The sequence below is a fragment of the Lissotriton helveticus genome, chromosome 1_1, assembly GCF_964261635.1.
Source record: "Lissotriton helveticus chromosome 1_1, aLisHel1.1, whole genome shotgun sequence".
In the NCBI taxonomy this organism is placed as follows: Eukaryota; Metazoa; Chordata; class Amphibia; order Caudata; family Salamandridae; genus Lissotriton; species Lissotriton helveticus.
Window position 1 is genome coordinate 1250209444 of NC_136057.1, and position 20518 is coordinate 1250229961.

Genomic DNA, 20518 nt, shown 5'->3' on the forward strand with positions numbered 1-20518 from the left:
AATTATTTTCAAATTGAGGGCAGTGAAATCTAGTGGCAAGACAATAGGCAATGCATGGTCAAACTGGAACTGTGCATATAGAAAGAACAAAAAACAGAATTGTCAGTGAAAAATATTACTTACCTGTAACCATATATTTGTGGTTTGCTTCTTTTATAGATTAAAATAATGTGCATAGTCCAGTCATCTACTTTTGGGATAGATAAAGTAAAGGTTTTTCTTCCAAGTATTTATTCATTCATAAGGAATGGCAAGAATGACTCATCCCTATGTCACTGCCACTCCCAAAAGAATTCAACTGCCTTTACCACACAGTTTTTACAATGCATGTCTTCACCACAGAATTATATGTATTACTATGGAAATGTTCTTTACCACACTCGTTATTTTTACCATGCGTTTTTAATTCATGTCCTTTTTTAACTCATCTTTACTGAAAATATTAAATGGGTTTGTTTTATGTTTTCTTTAAATAACTGTTCTACTTGAAGAATAAAAAAATTACCATACCAAGATACATCCTAACTCTACTAAAGGTGGTAAATAAAGTTATTCAATGTATAACCCAAAAAATACAAATTTAGTCATAAAACAATTTCCTTTCAAATGTACATTTTATTTTTTTGAATATTTAATATTTTCATGTTTATGCACAAACCAATTAAGGCAATACAGTCACCTACAACATGCGCCATCACCCACATATATCTGTAAAGAGTACATAATGCCACATTAAATTGTATGATGCACATCTTAAGCCACACAGTTACATAGAAACGGTACACATTAAGCATGGCAAAACATTGCTTATATTGATTGAGTCCGACAGGCAGTCAGGCCAGATGTTGTACCAGGGCAGCCCTCTTTGGGCCGCAGCCAACAGTAGGCTCTCCACCACCCTTAGATTTTGTCAAACTTACGGGGACAGCCTCGCCTACAGTAGGTCACTTTCTCTGCTGCCATACAGAGGTCCATACCCCTTCGCCATTTGAGTATGGAAGGTATCTCTGGAGCTCCGCAGTGCTTAGCCACATTTCTTTTGTTCACCACTAAGCCCAGGGAGCTAAAGAGAAGTTTAAAGCGTGGAACATCAACATGGTTGAGAATCCCCAACAAAACATATCACGGTTTGAGCGGGAGTGAAACATCATAAATGACTGAGAGTTCCTGGACGATAGCTTTCCAGTAGGTTTATATATGGGGGCATTCCCAAATTGCATGCATAAAGAACCCTATATCTTAGACACATAGGAAGCAATTCGGAGTAGATACTCTCCCAATGTTACGTAATCTACGACGGTCATAGTAAACCCTATGGAGTATTTTGAATTGTATCAGGCATAGGCACGACTTTGGTGCATCAACGCCGCCTCCAAATCTATGTCTTCTAGTTCAACCACATCTTGCTGCCACCTCTCTCATAGCTGGCCCAGGGTTTCAGGTATATTATAATTAATCATTCTATATGTGGCGGAGACTGTGCCCCTTCCCAATTCTTCCATTAATATTTACTTGAGTTGGGCATATTAGGTATCTCCAGCCCCTCAGCCCGCCAGGCATGTCGCAGCTGCGTGTACTTTAATAATTGGGTTGGGTGTAGATGGTATTGCCTTTGTGCAGAGGTTAAGGGCATAATATTCTCTTTCTCGAGGATATCTCCCACCTTGGAATTACCCATGGTATCCCATGTCCCAAATCCCCGCAGCTTTGCTACCTCTTGCAGCCATGTTCCTTTTCAAAGTGGTGTATCTCTAGTGATCGTGTGGGCCCAACCGAGTGCCTTTGCGGCCTTGCCCCAGACTGTCAGTGAGACCTATGTTGCCAGTGGTGGTGTCTGGGATCCTTTCCCTCCATATAGATAGTGTAGGTGCGATTTGTGTTCTAGCAGAGCATGCTCAAGCCTAAATATCGGGTGATCCTGAGGGGCCATAAATCCAGTTAATGTTTATCCCGTGGGCCATTCAATAGTACCCTTCTATATCCAGGAGCGCAAGCCCACCATTATATTGGGTATGCTGTAATGTTTTAAGCGATCATATTGGGTGCCCCCATCCCACAGTAGGGTCCTCAAGTCCATGTTAATCTTGGTGAATACCATCTCGGAAACTGGACAGCATGTATCCTGAAGCACATATAGTAGTTTGTGGAGTGTAATAATTTCAAATAAGGCTGCCCACCCAATCAGGGAGAGAGGTAGGCCCCTCCATATATTGTCAGCGTAAAACAATATTTTCTCTTTTTCTCATCAGCTGCAGAGATTGGGAACCCCCGCGCTCCGGGGGGCAACCTCACCACACATGCAAGGGATTCTACTTCGAGGGCAAGCGAAAGTGGGTACAACTTTGCTTGGTTCCCCTGCCTATCTGGAATTCGGCTGACATCTTCTCATTGACCCTACCTCTTCAACAGGGTTCCAGTAGAGCACCACCACCCACTTTCTGAATTCATGGCGGAAGCCAAATTTCAGTAGCGTAAGGTCAGAGGATGGCGTCAAACACCTTCTTAACGTCAAGGGAGAGGAAGAAGTGGTGTCGAGCCAGTCTGCACTGTGGTCAGCCAATTATGTGTGCCTCTCAGGTTAAGGTGTGTAGACCTACCGGGCATGAATTCCGACTGATCTCAATGTATCAAAGCGTTATCAGATTGGTTATCTCGCCCTCTGGAGAAACTTATTCCTGTTAAACGAGCTAAGTGTTGTAGTACGAAATCCAATCTTTGGTACAACAACAAACTCGATAATATGTGCAAAGCTTGTAAGAGGATGGAGCGGGCGTGGAGACGAGATTTCGCCCCTATCTTGAAGGGATGTTATCAGTCAGCCACGTAGAAATATCATAGGGCCGTTCAGAAAGAACTACTATGTCTACTATGCTGAAGAGATTGGGAACAGTAAAAACCCCACCAAGAGAATCTTCTCTATACTTCAAGATCTTAAAAGGGCTGGGGCACCCGCTGTTTCCTCTATCAAGTCCAATGAGCAATGTGAGGCTCTCGCCTCTTTCTTTATCATCAAGGTGGAAAACATCTACAAGACCTTTCCTCAGGTGACCATGGGCTCGGGTCCTGGGGGTTCAACCCCCTCCTCCCATACGCTTGCCGCTTTCCGCCTATCACTGAGGATGTGCTGCGTGTACTATGCAACAAGGTTAAATCTGGTTCCAGTGCGGATTCCATGAAGCCTGACCAACTTACAGGACTGTAACCTGTGCTTCTTACACCTCTGTACCAGGTTATTAACATATCCCCGTCTATGGCCACGGTCCCTAGGACTTGGAAGCAGGCCAGGGTGGTTCCTTTATTAAAGAAACCCACCCTTGACTCAGATAAACCCGTGAACTTCCGTCCTATTTCCCTTTTGCCATGGGCCACTAAGATCTTCCAAGCCTATATAAACTCCATCTTATCAGGTTTTCTGGAGGAGAATTACATACTTGACTCCTCCCAGTGCGGCTTCTGCCCGGGTCTTCGCACAGAGTCTTCGCTTTTAGTGGTGACCGAACATCTGAGGCCAGCACTGGATAAGCGACGTACTTCGGTACTGACCTTATTGGATCTCAGTGCCGCATTTGATACAGTCTCTCATCAGATTTTGTTGCAGAGGTTGGAGGAGGCTGGCATCGTGGGCCTTGCACTGGAGTGGTTTGCTTCCTTTCGCTCGGAAAGGACCTTCTAGGTGTTGGCCCCCCTTTCACCTCCAGAGTCCACGCTATCAAACAGGGAGTGCCGCAGGGCTCAGTATTGAGTCCAACGCTCTTTAATCTGTATGTTCAGCCTCTAGTTGTGGTGGCCAAGAGGAGAGGGCTGACAATAGTGTCCTATGCTGATGATACGCAGTTGGTAGTTGCACTCTCCAACGATGGTCTGCACAACGCTGTTAAGTTTCGGAGAGGTCTTGCGGAGGTCGCGGGGTGGATGACTGCCAAATGCCTCCAGCTCAATGCCAGCAAGTCTGAGGTCTTGCTGGTAAGGTAAGGTCCGGAGCTGTGGAGCGAACGCTGGTAGCCTGCTACCTTGGGTTGTGCACCCGCCACCAAACAGGTGGTTAAAAACCTAGGAGTTTGGGTCGATTCAGCTCTTAACTTTCAGACCCAAACCAAGAAGGTGGCGGCAACGTATTTTGGCATTCTACGCGGACTCAAACCTCTGCTGTTTTTTTAAAAATCCTTTCACCAGGCAGGTGATAGTCCAGGCATCCATCCTGTCAAAGTACGCCAACTTGCTCTACTTAGGGGCCAACAAGTCGGAGATTATGAAACTGCAGAGGGTCAAAAATGCAGCCGCTAGAATTCTTCTTGGCATGCCTAGATTCTGCTCTACCTCTAGTGCTATGCGCCAATTACATTGGTTGCCAGTGGCTAGACGTGTGGAGTTTAAGTCCCTTTGTATTGCTTTCAGGATCTTGAAGTCTTCCTCCCCTGGCATCCTAGCTGGCTTGCTCTCTTCCTACACCCCCACCCAACATCTACTCTCGATCAGCCAACACCAGGTGGTTGTTCCCCGGGTTAGGAGAGTTTGTGCCTGTGGGCGTGCTTTCCGCTAAACTCAGTAACACCCTCCCTAAGCCCATCAGAAGCATAGACAAATATCTGGCTTTCAGTAAGGCTTTCCTTCACTATAGGCCTCTCTTGCAGTTCTCTCCCGTTCTGTTTGCCAATTGATTTTTTAAGCTTACCAGTCTTCACTTTTTTTTATTATGTTTTTATTTTGCTCTCAGTTGCCTTTTGTTGCTGTTAGCGCTGGGACGCCCCTTTGCTGGGGCAGTTGTGCGCTCTACAAAATGACCTAAAATAACATAACGTATCAGGGGGTAATAATCTGCAACAGTCGAGTAGCCAGGATAGTGCCAGGATAGTGGCCAATGGTTTTGTCTTAGCGTTAACCACAGACATCGGGCGTTATGAGTCGCACCTGTCCCTTGGTTTCCCTTCTTTGGGAAGTACTATAATGGTGGCTCTCTGAAGATCCGAGGGAAGTTCCCCCGACTACCCAACCTCTCAGAATAAGTTTAGCAGGTGGGGCCCAAGTAGGCACGCATTTCGCTTAAAAAACTCGTCAAGAATGCCTTTGGGCCCCGGAGTTTTCCCTGGTCTCAGTTTTTCTATAGCGGCCTGTATCTAGCTCAGTGTTAGATTTCCTTCGAGAGATTCTGGTGCTTCCTCGTCCAGCACTGAAGTGGGAATCGAGGCCAAATAGCACACTATGGTATCAGAATCATGAAGCGATCTGGGCCTGTAGAACTCACAGTAACAAGGAACTCAGCAACAATTTGGGAATCAGTGTGGCAATTAACCCTGTTTGACAGAGTATTTGCACCCAACAAGCTTCCTGTTCCCGCCTGCTTAGCCATTCCAGGAGTCTACCGGCTTTGTCCCCTGCCTCATAGAGCCAGTGTATTGTGGCCATCATCTGTTTTTTGGCCCCTTCTTGTGCTAAATCTCTATACTCCACTTGCAGAGTTGTTCTGTCTGAGAACAAGAGGTTAAGTCTCCATTCCTGGTGATCCTTCAAGCTGTAGGATCTGATTTTACAGATCCTCAAGCTCCACAGGCTCCTTTCGATTTTTCTGTGTAATCAAGTTCTAGGCCCTGTCACAGAGCACAGACTTGAATGCTTCTCAAAGAACAATATAGGAGCCCACTGACTCTTTACTCTCAGTGAAATATAGCTCAGTGTCTACTCAGAGTCCAGTGCTACCTCCTGGTCTTTCAGGTTCCAGGCATTTAATTTCCACCTTGTTGCCCGCATGCCCCTGAAAAGACCCACTTGAACTAGAAGGGGTAAGTGGTCAGATTGGCCTCTTGCCAGATAGTCTGCTTGTCTTATCTCTTCAATTTCCTCTGGGGCACAAAAACGTAATCCAGCCTCGATCAGACCCTGTGGGCCCCTGAGAAATAAGAGTATTACCTATCAGTGGGATGTAAACATCGCCATAGGTTAACCAGGTCCATGATCAGTGAACTGAGCCAACGCAGTTACCTGGGGGGTGGTGTTTGTGTCCCAGAGCGGTCAAGACATGTGGCCATGACATCTTTGGAAGTCTACACCTACGAAGTGCAACGTGGGGGTGGAGCCTAAAAGAATATCAGTCATTTTGTCCAGAATAGGTGCTTGAATCTTGGAGGGGCGTATACACTCGTCAGAGTCATCTCAGTTCATCCTAGGTAGCCCTGTACTCTCACATATCTGCCATTGGGATCCACCCAGGTTCTAATTACCCTAAAAAGAGGGCTTTTCCTTACCAGTATAGCCACTCCCCTGGCCCCTTTAGTAAACCCTGCGTGTGCCAGAGTGGTGTGGCCTCTCTTCCCAAAAATCTGCAGTGCGTACCCTGCAGCTGGGTCTCTTGAAGGAAAACTATACTGGGATGTAACCGCTTAATGTACTGCACGACAAGGCCCCTCTTGACTGAATTACAGAGGCTGTTTACGTTCCAAATCAATATCTGTGCGGTGATGGGCTGACCATTTGCGGTGAGAGGAGGCCCTGCGCCAAATCCATGGACGCAGGGCCATGCACAGCACAGAGGAGGGCGTTTGGCGCGAGGCATGTGCCCAACTATCCCCCCTCACAGCCAAAGGCCACCCAACCCTGCTCCCTAGCCAAGCATGACCAAAGGCCGTGTATGGTGAATGGGGTGTGGTCACAAATGTTTTGCAATACTTTCCAAAGCTTCCTTACTACTTTAATACATAATACTTTACATTAACTGAAAAAAAGAAATGAAAGTGGAGTTCTGCACCAGAAAGATAGTAACATTTTAATTTCCACAAAAAACCCAGAAATTCACTGAAAAATCACTACTACTTTGCCAAGAATAAGTAACTCACATATGCAGAACTTGGACCACAGTCTTGCTCTGCTTAGGACCTTACATACTACAACACTGATGAGATCTGAAATCTATGGTGGTGCAAATAATTATGTTATGTAAAACTGGCGATAATCTATTTTGTAGTTTTTTTAAACGGTATTACTATTCCAGTGAATTTCTTTTTTTTTTATTAGCATTTTACATAAGGTTACAAACAGTGGCATTTCTTAAACAATAATTCGTTACAAACCGATCTGTCGGGTAGCATTTGGGAAGTTGCAACTTATATGTTGTATCATTATTGCATCTTTTCTAGCATTTTTGAACATGGAACAGTGCAACAATGCATTTCATTATCTTCGCAATTGTACATCTAGTCATGCAAAACAGAGACCAGTTTGCAGGCATGTCTGTCTCATTCACATATTGGCAAAAAGGTCGCCCCATATTTCCCAGGTCAGTTCGGGGCATTCAGCATTATTATGTCTTTGTTCTAGGTTTCTTCTATGTCTGCAGTGCTCAGCCAGCTCACAAATGGGTCCCATATGTCTCTGGGGCGAGCACGCCGGCATTAGCTCCCAGTATTCCGCCAGCTGGGTCCTGCAGTAAGCCACCTCATGGACCCATTCCTTCAATGTTGGAGGGTGAACAGCACCCTAATGCATGGCCACCTGTCTCTTCGCCATCAGTAGTGAAATAGCTGGCAGTTTCCTCAACTTCGGTGGTATGTGAGGGATGACTCCCAGCAGAGCCACCAGTGGCGTGCAGGGCAAGGTTTGTCCCGTTATGTTTCCAGCATAGTGTAATATTTTAAACCAGAAATTTGCAATTGGCCTGCACTGCCATGCCAGGTGTATGAATGATGCTTGGGCGACCCACATCTCTAACAGTTATTGTCCGAACGCAATCCCATCCGCTGTAGTTGCATGGGAGTTCTATATAGTCAGCGTACGTACTTGTAGTGTATTAGTCAGAGCCGATAATTTGGGGTCATCTGTTCCAGCTGCCTGCAGCTAAAGTCCCATTGCTCATCAGTGATGCTCTCACCCAGGTCTACCTCCCACGCCGCGCGAGATGCCGGTACAGTAATCTGGTGATCTCTCTGTGTGATGGTATAAAGTATATTTTCTAATGTATACAGCTGTGGGGGCGGCTTCGGAAATGTTCCAAATTTGCTTCTACAGGCCGCCCGTATCTGGTTTTACAGCAGCATATCTAGTGCTGATGGGGGCGTAGGCCCGCACATCTGTAGCAGTGTGAGGAAGTTATCCCCGGGGTATAGGTCTTGACCAGCCAGTATGTGGTGTACCCAAGCTAGCACCTTATTTTCCATGAGTGGTGGGATAAGCGGGTTATCCGCCAGGGGCATGGAGGGAGCGTATGGTATGTCTATGTTGGCGCGTTAGCAGAGACCTCCCCATGCCCACCACAGTGCCCCTACTGGGCGTGGGCGCTTGAAGGATTTATAAATGGCGGTGTTAAGCAGGAGTGGAGTAACTCTGTCCAGTTCAATAGCGACGTGGGGTTGAAATGGGGTGGGGTGTACCCAATAGTGCAAGAATTGAGCCTGCGCACAGTACGCGTAGCGGGCGAAGTCTGGAGCTGCCAGCGCGCCCTGAGGCCTGAGGTAACGTGAGTATTTCCCAGGAGATCCTTGGTTGGCGCCCTGCTCAGAGCAGTTCAATCATTAAGGAATGGAGTTTTTTGAAAAATTGCATTGTGAGGGGCATAGGGATATTCACAAATAAATATAATAGATTTGTCAGGAGAACCATTTTGGCCACCGCTATGCGGTCTATCAGAGAAAGAGGGAGAGGCTTCCACCTCCACACTATGTCCTCTATCCAGTCCATCACTCTTCCGTAATTGTTCGTACAGATCTCTTGCAAGTCGTTACTTATCCGGACGCCCATATATCATGTCTGCACAGTCGCCTGGCCTATGGGGTAATCTGTATTCAAGGGCTGTGTCTCAGATGTCAGAAGAATTATGACGGATTTGCTCAAGTTTACCTCCACACCTGACAATCCACCGTATCGCACCACCTCACGTGTCATGAATGAGAAGTTGTCTTTTGGATTTACCATGTATAGGGTGATATCATCTGCGTACATTGACACAGTGAGTCCTCGCGTGGTGAACCCGGTTCCTTTGTTTGCGTGGTGCTGTTTGATTCTGGCCGCCAGCGGCTCGATAGCTATTGCGAATAATAATGGCGACAAGGGGCATCCTTGTCTTGTGCCCCTTGTAATAGATATCATATTTGAGACCAGGCCATTCACTCGTAGGCGCGCCGTGGGCATGGTATAGAGCAGCTGGATTTTTTTAATGAACCTAGGACTCATGCCCAGTCTGTGTAGGAGCGGCAAAAGAAACCCCCACTCCAAGGAATCAAATGCCTTAGTGGCGTCCAATAGCGGTGATACCGCAAGCACATGTGGGGTGAGGTAGTGTAGAAACGCGAACAATTTTCTCAGGTTGTGAGAGGTGGATCTCCCCGGTATGAAACCGGACTGATCCGGTCTGACTATCAGGGGTAGCAACGGCTGAAGACAGGCAGCCAGTAACCTATCAAAAATCTTTGCATCCAAGCTAATAAGTGAGAGTGGCCGATAAGAGTTGCATCGTGCGGGGTTTTTATCGGGCTTTAATATTGTGATAATTATGGCCTCACGCATGGAGCCAGGCAAAATGCCCGATTCCGCTGCCTCTTGGTAAACGGCTAAAAGTTGTGGTGCCAGGAGCTCGGAGTATTCTTTATAGAATTTGGCTGTTAGGCCATCCGCCCCAGCTGCCTTATCAGCTGGCAGGCTGCCTATAGTGCGTTGCACGTCTTCCATAGTAAGGGGACGTCCATATATTCCCGGTGGGCTCTGCCAAACCACAGCAGTTCCACCGAGCTGAAATAATCCTGCAGAACCTCGGTCGGTGGGTGGGACCGGGAGGTATACAGCAGTTCATAAAAGTCTTTCATAGTGGCTACAATGTCAGGCGGGGAGTGTACTAGGGTGTCCTTCGGGGTGGTGAGTTCAGTGATAAGTATGGACCCACCGGGTTCCGGAGCATGTTTGCGAGTGTCTTTCCCGGCCTGTCCCCCTCCCCATAGCGATTCGCCTTTGTTTGTTTGTGTAGAAATGTAGTTTCTCGGCCTGCCTCCCCCTGGTATTCGGTCAGTGTTTCTCGAATATCAGCGAGGGTCGTGGGGGTGGGGGTATGATAGTACTGTGCCTCTAGTGTTCGTATCTCTGCTTCCAATCTGTTCAAGCATGCCCGGATGTTGCGAGGCACTCCAGATTGTCAGGCTATGCAGAACCCCTGCATCACTACTTTAAACGCCTCCCACAGTGTTCCTATTGTGTCCACCGAGCCCGTGTTTTGCTCAAAGTATTCTGTGATCTGTGTTCTGAGGTTCTCCCTAAATGCTGTGTCTGAAAGTGCATTTGTTGGGAGCCACCACGCGAATGGCTGTATATAGGGTTTTGGCACCGAGAGAGTGAGCGTCACCGGGGCATGGTCTGATTATGTGCGAGCTTGATGGTTTGCATCTACAGCCCATGCATATAAGTCTTTAGTCGCTAGCCAGAAGTCCAGTCTGGACCACGCTTAATACTGCTGTGTTACGCACGTGCCTTCACGAGCCGTGGGGTGGAGTGTGCGCCACGAATCAACCAAGTGGTGGTCCTGCATTATTCCCTGCCCGTGGGTGATGTGTGCGGGACATTCCCTCCCTGACCCAAGAGAGCGACAGAACAATATTGAAATCTCCCCCCTCCCCCATAACAGTGCACTGATTCCCAGCGACTGTATCTTATGCCACACTTGTTGAAAGAAACTGGGGTCTTCGGTATTGGGGCCATATGTGTTGGCTAATATAACCGACTGCTTGTATAACAACCCCCTTAGTATTAGATACCGGCCCTCTGGGTCACTTATTGTTTTGTGTGTCTGCCAGGGTACACCTTTTCTAATCATTATATCCACCCCGCGGGAGTAGCTTGATGTATGCACTTCTCCCCATCTGTTGTTGGCCAATCTTGTCCGGGCATTGTCTTTCAGGTGGGTCGCCTGTAGGAGACATATGTCTGTTGCATGTCAGACTAGATATGCCTGTACCAGTCTCGCTTTCCGGTGGTCATTAAGACCACAGACGTTCCAAGTCATGCAGGTTAGTTTGGACATTAGTAAATATAGCGCCTCAGTGCTATATGCATACGGAGATCCCAGTTATGCAGCATCCTAGCGCTATATCCCGCTTTCTGTATGTCATTCAGTGTATTCCTGTGAGATGCCTCATGTATATCCAGTAGGTATGATGTGCTTCCCAGCGTGGGTGTTCTGACCGACAGATCTAAAATGTATTGAATTTGCCAACCCAAAACATAACTAACATTTTTTTAAACACCATATTAATAATCGATCCTGTTTTAAACTTCCACATTTAAAAAAACTCAAAAAATATAATAATACTCTAGTATTAATATACTATCCCCCCTTATCCCCTATAACTATTGCAAAACGCTCCTAAAGGGGTTGCAAATTATTTATCAGCTAATAAATATTTGTAAAAAAATACACAAATATTTTAAACATTAATACTTGTGTACCAAATCGTCAAACACCTTTCTATTTATTAAATAAATCCCAAAATAAATACTCTCAACCAATTAAAAAAACAATAATACATTCAAAATTAATATATTTCTCACCCTTAGCCCCAATAACCTTTACATCCGGCTTCCAAAAATAATTAGCACCTAATTCGCTACTAATTAATAATATATTATTTTAAAAACTAGCAATTTAAAATACTTAAGCATTAAATGGCCAGAACTCTTTTTTCGTCTAAAATCCCCAAAAAATGCTCTCAACCAAATGATAAGAATACCCTCAAAATTAAAACACTCCCTACCTTTATTTGCAATAGCCTTTATATTATGCCCCTAAAAAAGTAGTTCAAATTATTTAAAACAAAACTCAAATATTTTTAAATATAATACTTGAGTATTAAACTGCCAACTATTCCAATACTTTACTCCTTACTTCTGTGGGAGTAATATCGCCACTTCACTTTTTAAAAAGAAAAGTTACTTACCTGTAACTGTTGTTATCCAGTATTGGTTTCCTTCATAGATTCACATGCTTGAATCATTCCCCGTCTGCAAACTGGGAGTCCCACAGTAAAATAGTAAGGCAGTATGTGTAATTATAAAAGGTTATAATGGCAATTGGCCATCAGTTTAATAGCCTATCTATGTACTTTTAAAAAAAAGGAGCAAACTTGAACTATGAGCAATCAGGTGCAAGCACCCTTCCCAAGAAATGCAGAGTCCCTCAGATTTTCAAGCACAAGTGGAAATAATATCCATAGGCATAAGGGAAACCTCTCAGAGCAGGGCAGTTGATTGCATGTGAATCTATGAAAGATACCAATACTGGATAATTCCAGTTACAGGTAAGTAACTAGAATCAGAATAGCAAGCAGTATTGTAGGTAGGTAAAGTACCCTCAGAGGATGGTTGGTAACAAGTAACATCTTTATAGTAGTATAAACAAAATATACCTCACTGTATATGCATAAAATATATCTACAGCAAAGACATCTTGAAATTGCAAGTATTCATATCTATAAACCATAGATAAGTAAACGTGAAATACACTTGAACTTAACATGAACAAAAACTTCTATAAAAAGAGGCTCAACTTATTGGAAGAGGTGGCGTAACACTGCCTGGCCTATGGCTGAGTCACTGTGCTGTGTGGATTACAGGCAGTAGTGCTGCGTGAACATGTGGGTGGTGTTCCACGTAGCAGCATGGCATATCTTCCCCAGCAAAACGCCTGCAAACTGAGCAAGGGAAGTGGCTGCTGCTCGAGTGGAATGCGCTTTAGCATTTGCTGTTAAAGGCTTGTCTGCTTTAGAGTGGCAAAACTGCATTGTAGCTGAAATCAATCGTGCTATCGTTGCTTTTGCTACTGCAGACCCTTGACAAGATTGTCCATAAGAGACAAGTAGTTGATCTGTATTGTGAATATTCTTTGTTCAGTGGAGGTAACATTTGAGACATCATTTAATGTCCAAGATAGGGAGAGCCATTTCAGTCGGTGCGGCTGGACTGGGGGAAAAAGTTTGAAGTATTACAGGTTCGTTGAGATGAAATTGAGAAAAAAACATGGGAATGAGTTTTGGATGCGTTCTGAGAAGTACGAACTCTTCAGAGAAATGTAGAAGACGCCTGTGTTGGAAAGGCCAATATTTCACGGGCACTTCTCGTGGATGTGAGAGTGAGTAACAGAGCAACTTTCCACATAAGACATTTTTGATCAGCGTTGTGAATGGGTTTGAAGGGCTGTTTCAACAGTTGCAAGAGAACCAAACTGAAATTCCATTCTGGTGGAGGAGCTCGCACTGTGGGAAAGCTCTGAACAATCCTTTCATGAATATTTTTAGGACTATTGTTGAGCAGAGAGATAGAGTCTGCGCAGAGCATCTGTATCTTGAAAATGCGGCAGGGTGAACGTTGACTGCTGCATGTACCAGGCTCGAATTGGCCAAAGAGAAGATAAGGCTAAATCTGTTCAGGAGAGGCCTCATACAGGTGTAAGTCATTTTGTTGATAGCCGGAACAGAATAATTTCCATTTTAACTTGTAGGTTTTATTTGTGCCTTTCGCTCATTCTTTGCATATAATATCCCTGCATACTTGAGTAATCTTCAAAGTCTTGAAACTTATAGAAGTCAGGACCCATGCATGCAAGTGAAGAGAGGCTGGCTCCAGATGCAGTATCTGACCCTAGTTCATTGTCAGGAGTGTACTTGTTGGTGTCAGGAGTATAGGCCTGATCTCTGACAGGAGGATGAGCTCCATAACCAATGCTGCCTGGGCCACTTGGGGATGATCGAGATCGGGCGTCAGTGCTCCACTTTCGTCTTATTGAGAACCCTGGGAATTAGTGGGAAGGAAGGAGTGGGGTGGGGGGGTGCGTATGCATATATTTAAGACCATCGCATCGAAAGGGCATTTTCATGACCCTGGAAGGGGCTATCGACTGGCATAGAACTAGCATTTGGTGCTGTTTGATGAGGAGAGATCCAGTGCTGTTTTTTGGCACATTGAGAATATTTTGTCCAGCTATCGTTGGTCGAGTTTCCACTCGTGGCAACTGTCTTTGGTCCTGCTGAGAGTATCTGCTGGGGCATTGTGTACTCAGGACACATGCTCAACCTTCAGGGATATGTTGTGAGTCAAGGGCCAACTCCAAAGCTCTTGGGCTTCGTGAAAGAGTGTGACAAATTTGGTAGCTCCTTGTTTGTTGATATAATCCATGCTGGTTGTATTGTCTGTACAGAACAGCACAGACGATCCTGCTATTCTTGGAAGAAAGATGGGTGAGAAAGGTGGCTTTCAGTTCCAGGCTGTTGATATGCATGGACCTGTGACGTGTCGACCACTTTCCTTGGATCTGAAGGTCCTGCAAGTTGCCTCCCCAGTGTTCCTGGGAACAATCCATAGTGATGATAAAATCGGGTGCCAATGTCACAAACGTGAGGGCCTGAGATAGATGAGATCTGTGAGCTCACCACGTTTGCGTGTCTATCATCTTTGAGGTTATGGAAATCAATTCTTCAAAAGGACCCTTCTGAATATATCCATTTGAGCTGCAGTTCTTTCCGCAATGCTCTCATCTTGATGTGCGCAGAGCCTAGGTTGATTGCCGACAAACTCAAGCCTAATAGCAACTAGAACAGCCTCACAGAAACGTACATTTTTCTTGATATTTTTCGAGCCAAGTCTGCTAGTCTCTTTTGTCTTTCCTGGGAGAGGAAGGCTTTGTTCTGAATAGTATCGAGGTCGGCTCCTAGAAACATCATAGTTTGGGAGTGGGAGAGGATTTCTGTTGATTTACATTGAGACCCAGTTTGAGGAAGAGAGCCAGGCAGGCTTTGGTAGCTTGCTTTGGAGTCGAAGCTTTGAGCAGCCAGTCATCTAGGTAGGGAAATACCGGATGACCTTGTTTCCTGAGAGGCTGACTTGAGGCCAAATGAAAGGACTCTGAATCGGTAATGGGTAGCAGCTACAGTGAAGCAAAGGTATTTGCGAAGTTTGGTATGAATGGGGATGTGGAATTATGCATCTTCCAGATCCAGAGACGTCATGTAGTCTGCGCTGTTGCGGAGGTGAAGGATGTTTATGAGAGTTATCATCCGAAAGATTGCTAGTGGAGAAATTTGTTTAATTTTCTGAGATCTAGGATGGGTCTTCATTTTCCTGAGTTCTTGTGTATGAGGAAAAATCGGGAGTATAATCCGTTTACCTTTCGGGCAGGTGGAACTTTCTCTATTGCTCCCTTGGCAAGCATTATGAAGGCTTCCTTTCGTAATAAACTAAGACGAGGGAGTTGTGCTCTCCTTGGCGGAGTATTAGGTGCTCTTTCCATAAACTCCAGGGTGTGGCCATACGTGACTAGGTCCTAAACCCATCTCTCTGAGGCGATTGTTCCCAATGATGGAGGTAATTTGATATATTCGCACAAGTTGAGAAGAAAGGGGTGTAGCTGGTACCTGGTTGAAGTCACTCCTTACAACCGGTATTCCTGATCTGAGGTGGTGGCCTTTTGCATTGGCCTTGCTTGGTTTAACTCGTTGTGGATGGTTGACGATATGCTTGTTGTCGATTAGCAGGTCTGTATTGTGGCTGGTAGGACTGATATTGGTGGGAACATTGGCAGCCACCTGTATAGGTTGAGAAACCTCACATCTGTACCCCTCAAAAGGGCAACTTCCAGTACTGGTGGGTGCCGAGGGACTTGGCTGTGTCCATATCTGTTTTAATGGCAAGAAGAGGGTCATCAATGTGCTTGCCGAACAGTGTGTCTCAATCATAGGCCATGTTCCGTATCTTGGATTGAACTTCTGGTCTAAAAGAGGTTGGTCTAAGCCATCCCTGGTGCCTTAAAACAGCCACGCCTGCCAGTTGACGGAAACCTGTGGAGGCGATGTCCATGGCGCAATCTATGATCTCAGTGGAGGTGCGTTCACCCTCCTGTAAGAACTTCTTGGTTTTAGGTCTTCTGTTTTCTGGATGAGGTCAATGATGGAACTGATATCTGGCCACATTTGCTGGTCATAACGGCCCAGAATAGCCAGAGTGCTAGCCGTGTGAACTGTGATGGTAGACACAGTGGTGAACTTTTTGCCAATATTGGCTAAACTATGCCACTCTTTGTCTGGTGGCTTCTGGTGCTCTGTACTTTTTGTAGATACGAAGCAGGATGGCTGCCACCATGGCAGGATTTCTAATGATCTTCACACCATCTTCCCAGACATAGTCGATGATGGGTTCAAGCCAGACTGACTTTCTTGTCTGTTCCTTGAAATCATAGAACAAACACTGGGACAGTTTGACTGATATAGGGAGGTGGAACCTGGTTGCTGACCTTTCCATGAGGCTATGGAAATCTCTGATGTCCTCTGGAGGTGAATCAACCAGGTTTTAAGGAAGTGGGGACGGTGTGGGTATGACAGTCATCCCAGGCATCTAAGGGAGGTTGAGGCTCAGGTAGCTCGCCTTTCTCTCTTTCGTCATCAGATGACAATGAATCTTCCCTCTGTGGTGCTGCTATAAGGGGAGCAGGTGTCATTCTAGGAGTGGCAGGTGGAGGAATAGGTGCCAGATTAACAGGAGACACAGGATGCGATTGTGCCACCTGCTGTTCCTCAGGAGCTCGAGAGAAAGGTTTCCTGTGTCTGAAAGCGCAGCTTGAAGATCCTGGACTTAGAATCTAGGCATTGGAAAGTCCTCCTGTCTAGGTGGAGGATCAGGGAAGTATCTGAGGGGCTCATAAGGCCATTGAGCAGGAGGAGGATTATTGTCCTGATAATACTGTCCTTTCTTCATCAAAGTCCTCATCTTCTTCCTGTTTTTTTCCGTGTAGTTTGGAAGGGCAGTGCGCTGTTCCGAAAGGACCATCATCATCAGACTCTTTAAGGTCTAATAAACGGCTTGGAGGCAGAGGTCACACTTTGCTGGGTGAAGTAACTTCAGGTCGCAATGTCGTCGACGAAGATTAGATGATGGGGAAATCTTTGTAGACGAGATGGGAGCGTCTATGGAGGCTATCAACATTGTGTTAGCCGTCGATGGCATTAACGACGAGACAGCCATAGTCGATGATGTTGCTATAGACGGTAATGTTGACTAGCCTTGAAGGCAGATTTGAGTTTCGTCTTTGACAGATCTGAGGAGGAGGAACAAAGGTAGTCTGTATGCCTTTTAGAAGGCGTAGATGGCAAAGATAAGGCTGTCTCTGAGGAGAATTGTTTCAGTTTATCCTTTTAAATAATATACTTTAGAGTTCTTAGCCTGATGAGTAGTGTTCAGGGATTTTCTGCTCTTCTCAGAAGTCCCTTCATGGGACCTAGCTCTCTTGTGAGACCTGGAAGAGGTATCGCTATCATCATCAGAAGAGGTTTTTTGAGCTTTGACTTTTTGTAGTCACAAGACCACCCTCCCCCCCCCATCCCTCAAGGTTTTTGAAGTTTGAAGAGAAAGTACAGCAAATGTTGTACTCTTTTACCTTGTGTTGGGGGGAGAGGCAGTACAGGCAATCCTTATGCGAGTCATGCACATGCACTCTATTTTTCCCCGACTGGTATTGCAGGGATGGAAAAGGCCTTTTCTGTCAGACATTACCAATATAGAGCAAGTTTAAATATTCTTGTAGAAGAAACAGAGCAGAGCTCAGGGATATTCCCTTCACACACACGACGAGCAGTCAAAAGCTGAGGGGCTCTGCTTCTCTTGGGAAGGTTTTAGAAGGTGCTAGCAAGATTGGTCCTTTTTTAAAAAGATAGACGGGCTATTAAACAGATGGCCTATTGCCATTATAGCCTATTATAGTTATACTTACTCCTTTACTATTGTACCGTGGGACTCCCACTTCGACGACGGGTAATGATTCAAGCATGGGAATCTATAAAAGATCCAATACTGGATAATACATTTAACACCTATACTACCTATTGAGTAAACCTCTTACCTCTTTTTTTTTTAAACTCATATACTCCCTACAATTGGGGAGTTATACTTTCTTGTACTTTAATGCATGGAAAAGGCATGTGTGGTAAAGAAGTCTGTGGGGAAAAGACGGGAGTAAAGGCAACACTTGGTAAAGCCTGCATTGCAAAGGTAATGTACAAGCCGTAAATGCATCAGAAAACATGCTCCAACCTAGATTATTTCTCACCACCAGTGAGTCTAGATAGGAGATTAAGTGCTTCAGTGGAAAATAAGGCCTGTGAATCTACAATACAGCACGCGTTGCATTTAAACTACTGTTATTCCACAGCATGCTTCATATAGTCATTACATTAGGATTGAGGTATGTCTCCTAGCGCTCCATTTTACCCTGCTCCAATCACATTTAGATTCCTTTAGAAAAACATATTCCCTACTGAAGACCAAGAAAAATGCCTTGTCCCGGACTGGGGGGGCACATGAAAATCATTCAAAACAAAAAGTACGTTTTCCAGAAAGCACAGGGAAAAAGGTAGTTCACTTTGAAAGAAAATTCCCCACCGAAGTCCAATGAAATGCCTTTTCATGCCTGGGGAGCCAATAAAACTCATTGTGTAGAATATTTTAAAAAACACCGTTTGTTGAACAAACTCTTTTACACTGATAAAAAGAATGCCTATTTCTTATTAATATTAATTTTGAAGAATAATAGCTTTCGCGAACGTCCAATAACAAGCTTATGCATGTACTATAGTACAGAGCATTTGAACCCCACATGGTGGTCATCATCAGCCTAAACGGAGAGGATGAATATGTAAATGCTTAAAACAAGCTCTGCAATTACATTGTTCTGCTCCGGAAGTGACATGTGTGGACCTATATAGGCGTCACACCCGTACGTTGATGTCAGTTTCTTTTGAGACTGTTCGCGTCCCCAGACGTAGAGCCCCAAGAGGAAATTGATAGACCAGAGTGAAGATTCCTAGACTTGGTATTTTATTAATGGGTAGAGTACCATCACATAATGGGAGGATGGGAGAGTCGGTGAGAAATCTGAAGCTAGATAGAGTCACTACCAGAAAGAGTGTTACCAAAGGTAAGTAACTTGTTCTTCTTACAGAGACTTCTAGCTGCAGGTTTTTCACCCTTTGAACAGATACCAATGCAGTACCTAATAGGAAATGGGCTGTGAATGAACCCAGACCAGAAAGTCCTGCAGGGCTGAGTGGGCAAAGAGCCTTTCTTGGCAGATTTGGCTGTCCAGACAATACTGCTTTGTGAATGTATAGAGGGACGTTTGTGTAACTAGCTGGCAAATATCTCTGACAGGGATGCATTGTGCTTACACAGTGTTAGTAGCTTTGGCCCTGGTGGATTGAGTTTGCAATCATTTCAGAGGCTGCTTCTAGGTCAATACATAGTAGATCTTAATGCAGAGCACGATCTAGCATGAGACTGTATGCTTCTGCCCAGCCTTGCCAGTTTGCACTTCGGCGAACCACACAAAGAGCTTGCATGATCAATGTAGAAGCGGAGCGCTTCTGTTGAGTCCAAGCGATGGAGTCTCTCCTCCTCCTTAGAGGAGGCACAGCACAGAACCCTGCAGTGTAATGGATTGACCAATTTGGATCAATGTCATAACTTTCAGCAGAAAGGATGCCCTATTTCACAGAACCAGCTTATCAGAAAATTAGGTGGTGTATGGTGGATGAACACAGAGCCTGAAGCTCACTCACAAGCCGTGCTGAGGTGATGGAACACAGTTTTGATGGTGAGAAGGCGTAGGTGGCAGCTGTGGAGCAAATCAAATGGAGTGCACATTAAATAATTAAGGATGAAATGGAGGTCCCACTGGGGCATCACAAAAGGAGAAGGGGGAAACATATAATGCATTAAAAACCTCATCACAACCAGTGATTTAAACAAGGAAGGCTAATCAGGCAACTGCAGGAAGGCCGAAAGAGCCAAAAGATAACCTTTAACAGTTCCCAAAGCAAGACCTTGCTAGGCTACGGGATAGAACAAACAGCAGGACATCAGACGATTGGGCCTGGAGGTGGGTCAATCTGGTGTGCGCAGCACCAAACCAAAAACTTTTACTAGCAACAGGCGTATACAGCCTTTGCTGAGGGACGCCTGGCTGCCAAGATGACATTCTCTACCTCCGGTGAGATCAAAGGCATTCGGTTTGCGCTGCTGAATCTCCATACATGAAGGTGGAGATTGTGAAGGCAATGGTGGAGAACCTGACTTTTCTGCTGAAACAGCAGATCCTCCTGGAGGGCCCGGCCTGATCAGAGGGCAGATGCTCATACCATACTCTCTGTGACGAGCTCAGAGTCACTAAGATGACTTGAGCACAGTCGGTCCTCATCAGAGGAAAGGCATACACTGGTCCAGAGTTTGACTTGAGGTGGAATGTCTCAAGAGTGAGAGACGCCTTGGAAACTCTGCTGCGCAGAAGTTTCTCATTCTTGGCGGTAGCAAACAGATGGAGCCAGGTTTCTCCTCATTTGTGAAGAAACCTTTCATCACCACCGGGTGTTATTTGTGATCTACTAGGCACCAACAGCTGAGTATGTTCGTACTGGCATTCAGAGTCTGTGATGCCACCCAGCACTGTTTGTTGCAGTACTACATGGATGTGGTGTTGTCCGTGAGCACCTGTACCAGCCTCTTCTTGATGGATGGC

The 20518-nt window shown here is 45.4% G+C and overlaps 1 protein-coding gene across 9 annotated transcripts in view; it reads right to left on the minus strand.

Annotated features, from left to right (window-relative positions):
- The window catches only part of KIF21A (kinesin family member 21A), an 820176-nt gene that overhangs the window by 453990 nt on the left and 345668 nt on the right, over window positions 1–20518 (minus strand). The gene's annotated exons all lie outside the window — the stretch shown is intronic.